Source organism: Mus pahari, chromosome 4 (assembly GCF_900095145.1).
Source record: "Mus pahari chromosome 4, PAHARI_EIJ_v1.1, whole genome shotgun sequence".
NCBI lineage: Eukaryota > Metazoa > Chordata > Mammalia > Rodentia > Muridae > Mus > Mus pahari.
The window spans coordinates 39,238,725-39,256,622 of NC_034593.1; positions in this window are offsets into that span (position 1 = coordinate 39,238,725).

Here is a 17,898-nt window from a genome sequence, read left to right on the forward strand (position 1 = left end):
TAGAGTCACACCAAGTTATTTTATATTATTTGTGATTATTGTGAAAGGTGTTGTTTCGCTAATATCTTTCTCAGCCTGTTTATACATTGTGTAGAGAAAGGCCACTGATTTGTTTGCATTAATTTTATATCCAGCTACTTCACTTAAGCTGTTCATCAGGTTTAGGAATTCTCTGGTGGAATTTTTAGGGTCACTTTTATATACTAGCATATCATCTGTAAATAGTGATATTTTGACTTCTTCCTNTCCAATTTGTATTCCCTTGACCTCGTTTTGTTGTCTAATTGCTCTGGCTAGGACTTAGAATACTATATTGGATAGGTAGGGAGAAAGTGGGCAGCCTTATCTAGTCCTTGATTTTAGTGGGATTGCTTCCAGATTCTCTCCCTTTTGTTTGATGTTGGCTACTGGTTCTCTGTATATTGCTTTTATTATGTTTATGTACAGGCCTTGAATTCCTGATCTTTCCAAGACTTTTACCATGAAGGGGTGTTGGATTTTTGTCAAATGCTTTCTGAGCATCTAATGAGATGATCATGTGCTATTTCTCTTTGAGTTTGTTTATATAGTGGATTACATTAATGGATTTCCATATATTAAACCATCCCTGCATCCCTGGAATGACGCCTACTTGGTCATGATGGATGGTCATTTTGATGTGTTCTAGGATTCGGTTTGCAAAAATTTTTATTGAGTGTTTTTGCATCGATATTCATAAGGGAAATTGGTTTGAAATTCCCTATCTTTGTTGGGTCTTTATGTAGTCTAGGTATCAGAGTAATTGCTGCTTCATAGAATGAATGGGGTATTGTAACTTCCGTTTTTATTTTGTAGAATAATTTGAGGAGAATTGGAATTAGGTCTTCTTTGAAGGTCTGATAGAACTCTGCACTAAACCCATCTGGTCCTGAGGTTTTTTTGGTTGGGAGACTATTATTGACTGCTTCTATTTCTTTAGGGAATATGGGACTGTTTAAGTCATTAATCTGATCCTGATTTAACTTTGGTACCTGGAATCTGTCTAGGAAGTTGTCCATTTCATTCAGGTTTTCCAGTTTTGTTGAGTATAGCCTTTTGTACCAGGATCTGATGATGTTTTAGATTTCCTCAGGTTCTGTAGTTATGTCTTCTTTTTCATTTCTCATTTTGTTAATTAGGATACTGTCCCTGTCCCCTCTAGTCAATCTGGCTAAGGGTTTATCTATCTTGTTGATTTTCTCAAAGAACCAGCTCCTGGTTAGGTTAATTCTTTGAATAGTTCCTTTTGTTTCCACTTGGTTGATTTCAACACTGAGTTTGATTATTTCCTGCTGTCTACTCCTCTTGGGTTAATTTGCTTCCTTTTGTTCTAGAGCTTTTAGGTGTACTGACAAGCTGCTAGTGGATGCTCTCTCGTTTCTTTTTGAAGGCACTCAGAACTATGAGTTTTCCTCTCAGGAATGCTTTCATTGTGTCCCATAAGTTTGGGTATGTTGTGGCTTCATTTTCATTAAACTCTAAAATGTCTTTAATTTCTTTCTTTATTTCTTCTTTGATCAAGGTATCATTGAGTATAGTGTTCTTCATCTTCCACGTGAATGTTGGCTTTCTATTATTTATGTTGTTATTGAAGATCAGCCTTAGTTCATGGTGATCTGATAGGATGCATGGGATAACTTCAATATTTTTGTATCTGTTGAGGTCTGTTTTGTGACAACATATATGGTTGATTTTGGAGAAGGGGCTAGGAGGTGCTGAGAAGAAGGTATATCCTTTTGTTTTAGGATAAAATGTTTTGTAGATATCTGTTCAATCCATTTCTTTCATAACTTCTGTTAGTTTCAATGTGTCTCTATTTAGTTTCTGTTTCCAGGATCTGTCCATTAATGAGAGTCGGGTTTTGAAGTCTCCCACTATTATTGTGTGAGGTACAATATGTGCTTTTAGCTTTACTATAGTTTCTTTTATGAATGTGGCTGCCCTTGCATTTGGATCATTGATATTCAGAAATGAGGGTTCATCTTGGAACACTTTACCTTTGATGAGTATGAAATGCACCTCCTTGTCTTTTTTGATAACCTTAGGACCCTCTGCTGAGATTGTGCCCAAGATCCCGCTCAAGGATTTTATTTACTTTTTATTTACACACACACACACACACACACACACACACACACACACACACACACACACACACACACCTGTCCTGGTCTCCATTCCACAGTTCCTCATTCAGTCCTCCATCCCCCTATTTCCTAGAGGATAGTCTCCCACCCCACAAGGCCTCCTCACTCCCTAGGCCTTCAATATTCCCTAGGATTAGTTATATCTTCTCCCACTTAGGTCAGGGCAGGCAGTCTTGTCCTGTATTTTTGCCAGGGGGCTCCAACCAGCCCTTGTATGCTTCCTGATTGGTGGCTCAGTTCCTGGGAGCTCCCAGGTGTCCAGGTTCGTTGACACTGTTGGTCTTCTTGTGAGGCCACCCTCCCTTTCAGCTTTTTCAATTCTTCACCTAATTCAACCACAGGGGTCCCTGATATCTATCCAATGGTTGAGTGTAAGTATTTGCTTCTGCCTCAGTCAGCTTCTTGTTGGGTCTCTCAGGTGACAGCCATAACATCAGATTTTGGAGCCACCTCCAATGAGATGGATTCCAAGTGGGGTTATTCACTGGACAACCTTTCCTTCAGTCTCATCTCAACATTTGTTCCTGAAGTTCTTATAGACAGGAAAAAATTTGGGCCAGAAATTTTCACAGATTTGGTAGCTTCTTCCTTCCACATGAGGCCAGGTCTCTCTACTAAAGGTGGACTCTGAATTCCCTCTCTTCTCTGTTTGGCATTTCAGCTACGGTCGCCCCAATTGAGTCTTGGAATCCTCTACCTCCCAGGTCTCTGGTACTTTCTATTGGAGTTCTGTTTAGGAAATTCCCCCCCCCATTTCCATGAGTTTGAGGCTCTTTGCCACTTTCTCTTCTATTAGATTCAGTGTATCCTGTTTTATGTTGAGGTCCTTGATGCACTTGGACTTGACCTTTGTGCAATGTGACAAATATGGACCTATTTCATTTTTTTTCTACATACCAACTGGCAGTTATACCAGCACCATTTATTGAAGATGTTTTCTGGTTCTTTGAGCTCGGAATCTTAGCTTTCTTTTATTCCCTTTACTCTTAGGCTTGGCCTTTTCATTGTGTCATGGATTCCTTGGAGGTTTTGGGTTAGGGGCTTTTTATGCTTTGTATTTTCTTTAACAGTTCATGAGATGGGACTTTTGTCAGCTTCATGCTTTCAGATGTCTTTGGGTATCCAGGGATTGCTTTGGTGGGAGAACTGGATTCTGATGGTGCCAAGATATGTTGGTTTCTGTTCCTTATATTCTTTTACTTGCCTCTCACCATCTTATTATCTCTGGTGTTAACTGGTTATTTCTGGAGCCTGCCTCCTTTGTCCCTGTTGCAGCAGATCTCCTGTGAGATCTCTAGACTGTTGCCCTGGCTGCAGGAGATCTCCTGGGAAACCTGTTTTCCTGGCTGTAGCAGATATCTTGGGAGTCCTGCAGACTGAGATGTGATTAGAGGGCCAGACATGCTGATATGCCCTTGGAGAGTTGCTGACCGGAAGGGAGTTTAAGATGTATCTTTTAAATATAATGAGTTCTTTTGTAATATCAGGGTAATATAGAAGAACCTGATACATTTGTAATTATGAAGCTTATTTCCATATGTAATGAATAAACAGTAATCACAGATAAATTAAATAATCTTGATTGAAAATTTTAAACATTTTACTCCAGTGACTTTCTTGTATATTCAATTATTAATTTAATAAATACATATTATATAAATTAAAGAAGGATAGTTTAACCCCCAAATAGGTATAATGTTATTAACTCGTTGTGCTTTTATGCCATAGTGAGGAATCTAATCTCACTTTGTTAAGAACTCCTGTAATTGCCATTTAAATGGAAAGAAATCATTCCCTCTGCCTCACTGCTTTCCAGGGTACTCTTGGGCTACAAGTTACATTGTTTCTGATATTGGGTAGCTGATGTTTATGTAACAATCTCATTACATATGTGGTAACATGATATTCTGTTAGTAAATGCCGTATTTAATAAAATTGTGCTTCACTCAGTATCTTTTTACAGGCAGTTCTCAAAGGCAACCATGAAATGCATTGGCCAGGATGTGTTTCCCTCAGTGTTAGTTGAATTTATTAATATTATGTTTGGTGAGTAAAGGCAGTTGGGAGATTTATAGCAGAAACAATCACAGTGGATGTTCAACTACATTGTGCCATTAGGAGAGGTTTTGTTGAGCTCATGGCATCCTTTGATTAACTGCCATTGAAGACATATTTTGCAACAGGGCTATGTCACGAGGCTATGTCTCCATGTTTCATAAAGTTCCCAGTTGGCCTTGAGGGAGGGTAAGTGTGTAAACATTCACTTAACAGCAGATGTATGGACAAGCTGTGAAAGTAATGAGTAATTGAGTGCCGTCCAGGATTTATTTGGTAATCCTTTGACTCCAACTCTACCTCATGTTATGATGAATGACGCTTCCTCCTCTAGTAGAATAAAATAGCATACTTGGGCCCCAAGCACGCTTACCAGGATATGAGTAGCAGTCATGTTTTTTCTGTCAGTAGAAATGAACAAAGGCTTTGGATGTAAGCCTTCCCACTTTTAGTTTTGACAGTGACTCTAATAAATTAGCTATATAAATTACAAACATTGATTCCTTTCCATGCTTATGGAGCAGATATAATTGAGGGAAGTAGGTCTGAATTCAATTATACACTACTGCTTATTTAAAATACACTCTATGAGGCACAGTCTGTATTTTATTCTTCATGCTAATGTACAAAATGACCAGATGTCCAAGTCTTCTTGATAATTTGTATGCTCTTATTAAAATACAATAATTTACACAATAATTTATTAATAACCATCTGCATTCCATTGAGGACAAATTTCTACCCTCCTATGTTTGGTATGCCTGGTCTGAGAACCAGGGTCCAGTTAAATACAACAGATAAGAAAGGCTTGAGCAGGCTGGTGAGATGGCTCAGTGGGTAAGAGCACCCTACTGCACCCTACTGCTCTTCCAAAGGTCCGGAGTTCAAATCCCAGCAACCACATGGTGGTTCATCACCATCTGTAACAAGATCTGACTCCCTCTTCTGGAGTGTCTGAAGACAGCTACAGTATAATCACATATAATAAATAAATAAATCTTAAAAAAAAAAAAAAAGAAAGGCTTGAGCAAGTAATTCTGGGATTTCTATTTAATACTTTACTGTACCTGAAAATGTCGCATTTAATTTTTATTTGGATTTTGATTATTTAATTATAAAATTAACTCAGGATTTATATTTATAATCTTTTTACATTTGCGTTCATATATTTTCTCACATATTTCATCCTAACTACACTTTTCGCCTATTTCTTTCTTCTCCCACACCTGCCAACACACCTCATCTCTTCCCCAACAACTCCTCCTTCATGTCTCTTCAGAAAAGTGCAGGCCTCTGAGGGATCAGTCAAACATCGCATGTCAGGCACACCCCCTCATATTAAACCTAGGCAAGAAAAACTAGTAAGAGGACAAGGGTTTCAAAAGCAGGCAAACATGTAAGAAATAGGCACCACTTCTTCTGTTAGGAATTCCACAAAACCTCTAAACTTCTCAGCTATACAGAGGACCTAGGTTAAATCCATACAGCTTCTGTGATTGTCAGTTCAATCTCAGTGAGCCCCTATGAGCCCAATTTCCTTGATTCTGTGTGCTTTCTTGTGGGGTCCTTTAATCCTTTGGCTTCTACAAACTTTCCTGCTGCTCCTCAGCAGGATTCCCTGGACTCTACCTAATGTTTGTCAGTGGGTCTCTGCATCTGTTTCCATTAGTTGTGAATGAAGCCTCTCTGATGACAATTTAGGCACCAGTCTGTAAGTGTAACAATCTATAATTAGGCATGGTTTTACTGACTTTCTTTCTATTTATTTTTGTATGTATGTATGTATGTATGTATGTATGTATGTATGTATGTATGCATGTATTTGGCCAGACATCCATTTTCCTAAGAATTTCATAAATTCATTGTTTTTAATAGCTGAGTAGTACTCCATTATGTAAATATACCACATTTTTTGTATCCATTCCTCTGTTGAGGGACATCTGTGTTCTTTCCAGCTTCTGGCTATTATAAATAAGGCTGCTATGAACATGATGGAGCATATGTCCTTATTACCAGTTGGAACATCTTCTGGGTATATGCCCAGGACTGGTATTGCTGGATCTTCTGGTAGTACTATGCCCAATTTTCTGAGGAACCAGCAAACTGATTTCCAGAGTGGTTGTACCAGATTGCTATCCCACCAGCAATAAAGAAGTGTTCCTCTTTCTCCACATCCTCGCCAGCATCTACTGTTGCCTGAGTTTTTGATCTTAGCCATTCTGACTTGTGTGAGGTGTAATCTCAGGGTTGTTTTGATTTGCATTGCCCTGATGACTAAGGATGTTGAACATTTTTTCAGGTGCTTCTCAGCCATTGGGTACTCCTCAGCTGAGAATTCTTTGTTTAGCACTGTACCCCATTTTTAATAGGATTATTTGGTTTTCTGGAATCCAATTTCTTGAGTTCTATATATATATTGGATATTAGTCCCCTATCTGATTTAGGATTGGTAAAGATCTTTTCCCAATCTGTTGGTGGCCTTTTTGTCTTGTTGACAGTGTCTTTTGCCTTACGAAAACTTAGCAATTTTATGAGGTCCCATTTGTTAAATTTTGATCTTACAGCACAAGCCATTGCTGTTCTGTTCAGGAATTTTTTTCCCCTGTGCCCATATCTTTGAGGCTCTTCCCACCTTTCTCCTCTATATGTTTCAGTGTCTCTAGTTTTATGCGGAGTTCTTTGATCCACTTAGACTTGAGCTTTGTACAAGGAGATAAGTATGGTTCAATTCACATTTTTCTACATTATAGCTGCCAGTTGAGCAAGCACCATTTGTTGAAAATGCTCTTTTTTTTCCACTGGGTGGATTTAGCTCCTTTGTCAAAGATCAAGTGACCATAGGTGTGTGGGTTCACTTCAGGGTCTTCAATTCTATTCCATTGATCTACCTGTTTGTCACTGTAGGATCACTCTAATACAGTCCTAGAGCAATAGGAAAACTTATCCATTGCTGGTGGGAGTTTAACCTCATAAAACGATTTTAGAAATCAATATGGGAGTTTCTCAGAATATTGGAAATAGAGAAACTTCAAAAATCCAGCTATTCCATTGCTGGCCATATACCTAAATGATGTTCCATCTCATAACAAGGATACTTAAACAACTATGTTCATAGCAGCTTTAGTCATAATAGCCAGAAACTATAAACAATTTAGATATACCTAAATTTAAGAGTAGATAAAGAAAATAAGGTACATTTACACAACCAAGTATTACTAGGTTGTACTGGCTAGTTTTGTGTCAACTTGACACAGGCTAGTTATCACAGAGAAAGGAGCTTCAGTTGGGGAAATGCCTCCATAACATCCAGCTGCAAGGCATTTTCTCAATTAGTGATCAAGGGGGGATGTCCCTTTGTGGATGGTGCTATCTCTGGGCAGGTAGTCTTGGTTCCATAAGAGAACAGGCGGAACAAGCCAGGGGAAGCAAGCCAGTAAAGAACATCCCTCTATGGCCTCTGCATCAATTCCTGCTTCCTGACCTGCTTGAGTTCCAGTCCTAACTTCCTTCAGTGATGAACAACAATGTGGAAATGTAAGCTGAATAAACCCTTTCCTCTCCAACTTGCTTCTTGGTCATGATGTTTGTGCAGGAATAGAAACCCTGACTAAGACATAGGTTTTAAAAATAATAATGTACTGGAGTTTGCAGGTAAATGGATGGAAGTTTTTATTGCTCTGGGTTTCAACCTTGTCCCCATATTGCCCCCTAACTGTTCTAAGTGCTTTCTTCCTCTCCCAATCTGATCCTTCCTATTTCTATTCCAACATGTCCCAAGTCCAGCCACAATATCGATTCTATTTTTTCTTCCCAGAGAGATGCATACATTTCCCATTGGGCCCTCCTTGATCCTTAGCTTCTCTGTGTCTGTGGATTGTAGCAGGAGTATCATTTATTTTGAATTTACATCCATTTATAAGTGGGTCTATATAGTGTTGGTCATTCTGAGTGTGTCTTACCTCACTCAAAATGCCCAGAAGTGGTACAGCTGGGTATTTAGGTTGACTAACTATATTCTGAGGAACTACCATATTTATTTCCAAAATGGACATACAAGATTGAAGTCACACTAGCAATGGAGGAGTGTTCCTCTTGCTTTACATCCTTGTCAGCATGATCCATCACTTGAAGTTTTTGTACTCTGATAGATATGGGTCTAGTTCTCTGTCAGAAGTAGGGTTGGTGAAAATCTTTTCCCATACTGTAGGCTGCTGTTTTCATATTGACAGTGCCTTTGTCCTGGGAAAGCTTTTCAGTTTTTCTACATGGCATTAGTAGTAGCAGTTTTCTATATGACTATATCAAGTTAGAAAAGCATGATTTGTTAAAATGCTTTATTTTATCCCAGTGTATATTTTTGGCATCTTTATCAAATGCAAGGTATCCATAGGCATGCCAATTTATATTTGGATCTTTGATTCTATTCCACTGATCATCCATTCTGTTCTTATACCAATAACATTGAGTTTTTTGTTACTATAGCTCTATAGTAGAGCCTGAAATCAGGATGGTTATACCTTTGGAAGTTCTTTTATTGTATAGGATTGTTTCAGTTATCCTAGTTTTGTTTGTTTGTTTGTTGTTTCCTTATGAAGTTGAGAATTTTTATTTCAAATTATGCTTGATTTTTGACATGAATTTCATTAAATCTATAGATTTCTTTTTGTATTATGGCTGCTTTTACAGTGTTTATTTTACAAGACCATGAGCATGTGAGAATTTTCCATCTTCTTATATCTTTTCAGTTTGTCTCTTCAAAGACTTGAAATTCTTGTCATATGGCCCTTTCATTTGCTGATTTAGAGTTACTGAACATATTTTGTATTGTTTGTGGCTACTATGAAAGGTGTTGTTTCTCTGATTTCTTTATCATATCAATTTGTCATTTATATATAGAAGGGCTACTGACGTTTTAAAGTTAGTATTATATTATGCTACTTTACTGAAGGTGTTTACCACCTGGAACAGTTCCCTGGTAGAATTTTTGGGATCACTTATGTATATTATCATATCCTCTGCAAACAGAGATACTTAGACTTCTTCTTTTTAAATTTGTATCTCTTTGATAATTTTTTAGTTGTCTTACTGCTTCAGCATGAACTTTCAGTATTATATTGGATAAGAAGAGAATATATGACCTTGTCTTTTTCTTGATTTTAGCGGAATAGCTTTTAAGTTGCTTTCCATTTATTATGATGTTGGTTATTGGCCCGTGGTAAATTGTTTTTATTATGCTTAGATATGTCCCTTGAATCATTAATTTTTCCAAGATTTTTATCATGAAGGGCTGTAAGATTTTAAAAAGGGCATTTTCAATATTAAATGAAATGATCATGTGGTTTTCTTCTTTCAATTTGTTTCTATGGTGGATTGCATTATGAAAAATGTTCATATGGTGAACCATCCTAGCATTTCTGAGAGAAAGACTACTTGATAATAGTGGCTTATCTCTTTGGTGTGTTCTTGAATTTGGTTTGTGAGTATTATTTGAATATTTTGGCATGAATGTTCATTGATCTGTAATTTTCATCCTTTGTTGTGTCTTCCTGTGATTTTGGTATAAATGTGACTGAGTCCTCATAAAACAATTTTACAGTGTGTCTTTCTGTTGTAAGAATGTGAGGAGTTTTGGTATTAGCTCTTCTGTGAAAGTTTGGTAGAATTCTCTTAAAACCCTCTAGAGCTGAGGTTTTTTTCATTTGGGGTACTTTTAATGGATGCTATTTTGTAGGAGGTATAGGTTGATTTTTCTTGTGTATATGATCTCATTTTAACTTTGATAAGTGGTATTTATCTAGAAAAATATCCATTTATTTTAGATTGTCCAATTGTATAGCTTAGAAGTTTTTGAAGTATGACCTAGGGATTCCTTAAGTTTCCTTATTATCTGTTGTTATATCCCCTTCTTGTATCTGATTTTGTTAATTTGGATATTTTTTCCATCTTTTAGTTAGTTTAGATATATTTTTGTTTTACTTGTTGATTTTCTCAAAACACTAATTCATTGTTTTATTGATTTTTTATATTGTCTCTTCCTTTCTGTTTTGTTAAGTTCATTCCTGAGTTTGAAAACATTTGCGTCCAAGGTCCCCAGAGGACTCTCCACACTGCAGGCACCCTAGCACACCCAGGATCTTGAGATTACTGGTGAGAGGAACACAGCATCTGTTCCAAAAAACCCAGAGGGTCTTGTGCTAGCAGGAACAGGGACAAAAGAAACCTGCCTGACCAGTGGCTTGGATTCATTCAGGTCAGTCCCAGCCCTGAACCACCTTGGGCACAAACTCAGTGAAGGTCCCCAGAGGACTTTCCAAGCTGAAGGGGCCCTAGTACACCAAGGATCTTGAGATCGCTGGTGAGTGGAACTCAACATCTGTTTCAAAAAACACAGAGTGTCTTGTGCCAGCAGGAATACCTTTGCAATCTACCTTTTTAGAGGGCTGGATTTATTTTCTTTTTGTTCTGGAGCTTTTACATATGCTATTACCTCTATTGTATGAGATCTTTCTACTTATTTTTATGAAGTCACATAGTGCTATGAAATTTACTCTTAGTAACACTTTCATTGTGTTTCATAAGTTTGACTATATTGTGCATTCATTTTTTCATTAAAATCATGGAAATTTTTAATTTCTTTTTTTCTCTTTTTTTTTCTTGACACAGCAGTCATTCAGTATAAAGTACGATGAAGGAATACTAAAAGCTATATTGAAAAAAGAGCAACTAAGCTATAAAGGCAAACCTATTAGAATCACAACCAACTTCTCAAGGAAACTTAAAAAGGCAGAATGGCCTAAGCAGAATTCATGAAGATTCAAAGAGACCACAAATTCCTACTGTACTCAGAAAAAAATCTCAGTAACTTCAAGGGGAATGCAAGATATTTAATGACAATGGCAAATTTAATATATATATATATATATATATATATATATATATATATATATATATAGCCTCACAGTAGGTAGTAGAAAGAAATCTCCAAATAAACATGGTTAACTATAATCATGAAAACATGAGCAATATATAATCTCAAATCAGCAAAACCAAAAGAAGGGACACACACACACACACACACACACACACACACACACTAACCCCCAACACTAAAACCAAAATAATAGGACTAATATTAGACACAAAATTCTCATATCTAAACACAATAAAAGCAATAGGCAGCAAGACAATAGCCAACATCAAGTTAAATTGAGAGAAAATTAAAGCAGTTTCACTAAAATCAGGAACAATGCACGACTGTCCACTCTTTCCCTATGTCTTCAATATAGTACTTGAAGTCCTAGCTAGAGCAATAAAACAATTAAAGCTGATCTAATGGATAGGAATTAGAAAGGAAGACCCCAAAAATTCTACCACAGAGCTGATACAGCTTATGATCAATTTCAGCAAAGTGGCCAGATACGAAATAAACTAAATAGAATGAGTAGCTTTCCTGTATATAATGAAAAGGGAGGCGCTAAGAAAGAAGTTAGGGAGATAACACCATTCACAATAGCCACAAATAATAAGTCTTGATGTACCTCTAAGTAACCAGGTGAAAGATGTGTAGGACAAAATCTTTAAGTCTCTGAAGAAGAATTTCAAGATAATATCAGAAGATGCAATGATTTCCAATGTTCATAGAAGAGAAGGATTAACATTATGAAAATTGCCATTATACCAAAGGTAATCTAAAGATTATATACAATTCCCAACAAATTTAAACACAATCCTTCATAGACCTTGAATAAACAACCCCCAACTTTGTATGGATAAATAATATACCCAGGATAGCAATAGAAATCCTGTACAATAAAAAAACATTTGGAAGTATTATCATTCCAGATTTCAAGCTGTACTACAGAGCAATAGTAATAAAAACTTCATGGCATTGGTATAGAAACAGACAGATTAATCAATGTAATTGAATTTAAGACCCAGAAATAAACTCATATACCTAGGACACTTGTTTTTTGACAAAGAAGCCCAAACCATACAATGGAACATAACTGCATCTTCAACAAATGGTGCTAGTATAACTGGATGTATTCATGTAGAAGAATGCAAATAAATCGATCACCCTGCACAAAACTTAAGCCCAAGTGGTTCAAAGATCTCAGCATCAAAAGAAAGAAAGAAAGAAAGAAACAAACAAACAAACAAAGAACAACAACACCAACAACAAAACTACAGACACACTGTACCTAACACCAAAGAAATTTTGGAATACCCTTGAGCAGATTGGTACAGTAGACAACTTTCTAAACAGAACATCAATAGTGCAGTCACTAATATCAACAGTTAATTCATTGGATCACCTGAAATTGGAAAACTTCTGTAAGTAAAGAGAAACCATCCTCAGGACATCTTACATGAAAATATCACCATCAAAATGACAGCCTACAAATTGATAAAAGATTTTTTTCACTAACCCTATATCTGACAGAGGACTAATATCCAAAATATATAAAGAGCTCAAGAAGTTAGACAACAATAACATAAATAACCCAAATTTGAAAATGTGGTACAGGGCTAAACAGAGAATTCTCAGCCAAAGACTATCTAAAGGACCAGAAACATTTAAAGAAATGTTCAGAGTCCTTAGCCATCAGGAAAATGCAAATAAAAATGTCTCTGAGATTCCACCTTAAATTCATCAGAATGTCTACAATGTTCAAAAACTCAAGCGACAGAACATGCAGACAAGTATGTGCAGCAAGTGAAATATTTCTACATTGCAGGAGGGCATGTGAACATATACAACCACTCTGTTAAATAAGTTTGGTAGTTTCGAAGAAAATAAGAAATAGCTCTATCTCAAGACTCAGCTTTGTCACTTCTGGGCATGTACTCAAAACATGCTCCACCATCTCAAAGGACACTTGCTTAACTATATTTACAGTAGATTTATTTGAAATATTCAGAAACTGGAAACAATCCAGTTGTCCCTCCACTGAAGAATGGATAAAGAAAGTGTGATTCATTTATACAATGGGACACTGCTCAGCTACGAAAAACAAGGTAACCATGAATTTTTCACTGAAATGGATGAAAGAAGAAAATAATATTCCTTTTGTGGGTGAGGTGATGCAGAACCAAAAGGGCATGCATGGTATGAATTAGATATTATCCATAAAGTACGAGTTAAACATGCTACAATTCATATATCAAAAGAAGCCAACTAACAAGAAAAGCTCAAGGGAGCATGCTTAAAATTTTCTCAGAAGGGGAAATCAAGTAGTTATTTGATGTGGATTGAGGGAACAAAGTAGAAGAGAAGATGGGGTAGAGAACAGTGTGAGGGGATCTGGTGTATGGAGAGCAGGGAAGATAAAACTGAAATTGTCTGTGGGCATTTTTCAGATCTTGGCCTGGGGAAGACCCAAGAAGTTTCTGGGGATGACTCTAGCTGGGACTCTTAGCAGTTGTTGATATTGCGCTTGAAATGGCTACTGCCTATAGCCAGGCAGGGCTTCCAGTAGAGAGAGAAGTACAGCAACCTAACCACAAAACTATTAACCCAATGGTTTGCACAAATCGAGATCCATCCCGAGGGCATAAGCCAATCCCTGACACTGTTATGTTTGCAGACTGGAGTCTAACATAAGTGCCCTCTGAAAGCCTTCGTCCAGCAACCAATGGAAACAGAGGCAGAGACCCACAGAAAAATATTAAATGGAGCTTGACAACCTTGTGGAAGAGTTGTTAGGAGGATAGAGGGACCAGAATAGGAACAGTGATTCCAGAGAAAAACCAACAAAGTCAATTAACCTGGAGTCAGGGATTGATAGAGACTGAACCATAAACCAAAGATCATATGTAGCAGATGTGAGCAGCTTGGTCTACAAGATGGTCCTCCAACAACTGGAGTGGGGCTGTCCCTGAATCTGTTGCTTGCCTGTGGATGCCATTGCCCTAATCAGGCCACTTTGTCTGGTCTCATGATATATGTGTCTAGTTTTATAGTAACTTGATGTGCCAGCGTGGGGTGATGCACAGGAGGGGCCTCCCCATTCTCCAGTGAGAAGGAGATAATGCCAGCAGGAATTGGATGAAAGGGAGACTAGGAGGAGAGTGAGGTGGATATTGTGATATAAAAGGAATAAATAATTAACTGAAAAAAACATGTGTTATTGATATTTTTCAATATGAATGTACTTAATTCTCCAATAAAAAGACACAGGTTTACTGAATAAATATAAAGTACTATCCAGCCTTCTGCTGCATATAAAAAGTATAATTCACCATCAAATATATACATTCCCTAAGAGTTAAGGGTAGGGAAATGATTTTTCTAAGCAAGAGGACCTAAGCAAAGTTGCATATATACTCTAATATCTAACAAAATAGACTTTCAATCAAAAATCAATCAAAAGATGGGGAAGGAGACTTCATACTCATCAAAGGAAAGTATCCATAAAGATGACATCTCAATTCTGACCATCTATGCCCCAAATGAAATGTCATCCACATGGTAAAAAGAACAGTACTAATGCTTAAGTCACAATCAAAACCCATAAATTAATAATGGGGGATTTCAACACCACTCTCATCAATGTACTGGTCATCCAGACATAAACTAAACGGATAAATAATGCAGCGAGCAGACAGCTAACAGATATTTACAGACCATTTCACCAAACGCAAAGACTGTACCTTCTTTTCAGCACTTCATGGAATCTTATCTAAAACTGATCATAAACTGGTCAAAAAGAAAGTCTCATCATATACAAGGAAATGAAATAACTCCTATATCTTATCAGAGTATCGTGTGTTAAAGCTGAACTTGAACTGTAATAGAAATGGTACAAACTGAAGTAGACTCATAAAGTAACAAATAACAAGTCCAAAGTAACAAAAATCAATGCCAACAGTGCTGTTTTACAAACACAACACTATAGTAAATATCAAACTATAAAAGCAAACAAGAAAGAATCAATGACAGGAGTGATGTCCCAGATGTTACCAATACTGCTATTCTTATAGAGGACTTGGGTTAGATCTGCAGCACTCACATTAGGTTCACAATTATCTGGAACATCAGTTGCAGGGGACTTGATGCCCACCTCTGATCTCTGGGATGTAATTTGTGTCTCAGAGACTTCCTGTTGAATAAGTTCACATTTTCTAGTTCTTTCTGAACTCTGGCTGCCTGGTTCAACTAAGCTGTTCTGGCTCAAATGCCTATACAAGCTGACTGATTCAGACAGGCTTATTTGACTTCTCACTGAATTGTTCTGCTTGGAAAAACTGCCACTGAATTCTGAGAGCTAAACTGCCCTACGCCCTAACTGATTGAATGGATGAACTGAAAGGAACTGAGTGGAACTGAGTGGAATTTCACAAACTCTACTGAATTCAACTGCACTCAACTGAACTCCACTGAACTTCTCTGAACTGCACTAAATTGTACTGGACTGAACATAGCTTAATTCCACTGTATTGACTGAATAAAACTGAATTGAACTTACTAAACTGCTGCCCACCCCCAATTCACTCTGTGCTGCTTTTAAGTCACTGCTCTTTCTTTTATGTTGTCCTAAGAGTTGGTCATGGTCTATCTCCAACTCATTCTGTCAACCCTTTTTTTTTATTTGTCACTTTATCTGTACCTCAATTAATCAGGTTCAAATATGGCTGCTTCCTTCTACAAAATTTACCTTCATTGTTTGGGATTAAAGATGTATATGAAGGGTGTGGCTGTATTCCTTCCAGCCAGAAGAATTAAAGGATAAATGTCATTCCAGTGAGATCACACAGACCTAGAAGTTCTTTTGATGCAGTCACTTGCCAGAGAAGTAATGTTAAAATTCCTCTATAGGTTGATCATTTATTATTTAAGGAATATTTTTTAAGATGTGTGTGTATAGGACAGCAGACACTAATGATATTGAGGTTTAATTTGGTATTTTTTTTTCTTTGTATCAAAGTGAGCGAAAGCTAAGTGGTTGGAGGAAACTCTTGGGGTTTTCATAATCATAAACAGTTTCAGAATTCTTGAGCTGGTAAAAATTAAGGTAAAACAGAAGTATTGAGGTCACATCTTGAATAAAACTGATATAAATGCCAAAATAAATAACAGGAAATCATATATACAGTTGAACATAAAAGAGAAAAATGATACTGTTAGTGAAAGTGGATCAATGATTGCTCAGTTCCTACTTTTATGCTTCTGTAATGCATCTGCAAAGAATTTTATACTACACTTCTATTATTTTCATTTCATTTCTATGCAGCATTGCTGAAACACAATAGAAAATTGATATCAATAAACTATTATCAACCGTCTTGAATTATATTTCTCATCAATCCTTTCTGAAAAGAACCAAAATGTCTTACGGTTTCAATTACTGTGAAGAAATACCTTGATAAAGCAATGCTTATAAAAGCAACATTTAATTGGAACTGGCTTACAGGTTAAGAGTTTCAGACCATTCTCATCATGGCAGGAAGCATGGCAATGTCTAGGCAAGCATGATGCTTGGAGGAGCCAAGATTTCTACATCTTGTTCTGAAGGGAAACTGGAGAAGATTGACTTCCAGGTGGCAAGGAGAAGGGTCACAACACCTACTCCCAAAGTGACACACTTCTTCCAACAAGGAGTAGTCCAACAAGGCCATGCCTCCTTATACTGACAGTCCCTCTGCCAAGAATATTCAAAACACACAAGTTGAATATTTTAAATTTCACACACATGCACACACACACACACACACACACACACACACACCCCTAACTTCAGCAATTGCCAGGATTTTAACTTTTAGCCTTAATCAAAATAAAGAAGGAATTATAACATTGTTTAATTAGATGGACATTCATTCAATGGGTGCATTTTGCAGGATTAGAAAAGACCAAGGCTAGCAGCAAGTAAATGACTTTCAGAAAACCGAATGTAACTACAGTGATTATATAATATTCAAAAGAGTAAAAGAGATGTCTGCTAACTTACAATGGCTTCTACACTATCAGAACAAAAGTACAGTAGATAAAATTATCAAAGCTGTTGTTTAAAAATTCAACAAATAGTATTCTGCCCAGAGTTTACATAAAATAAAAATGAATCAATATAGTCTCTTCTTCAACACATTTTAACTCTATTTTTTTCATATTGGTGTTGACTAACATATGTAACTTTTATCATTTTTGTATAGACACACATTTAATTCAGTGGACACAACCAACACATACCTTATAATTTAACTAATAGGAAATGATGTTGTGCTGTATGGAACTTTATAATAGGAAATATGTATGTTTACTGACTTAATCACACACACACACACACACAACACACGCACACACATTACTAGTGAGGTTGAGTAAATTATCGAACTACCTTTCTCATTAATGCTTACGCACTATTGTTCTCATCCTATGTCATTATGTGGAGACTACTGACCTTCATTTGAAATATCACTAAGAAGAAAGGTCAATTCTGAGATAAATTGATTTTATCACAGGGATATTTTCACTGTATATCCACTTGGGCACATTCTGCTAAAAACATGTGTTTTAGGGAAATTGAATACACCTAATCATTAAAATACCCTGTGTATCTGCATGTAGAATGGATTATTTACATGAGTTGAAGCTTGATTAGAAGTTAAATACAATCAATCCTGATTAAATTCCCATGTTCTTCTTTGCTTATGGGCTCATCTTTGATAAGGAAAATAA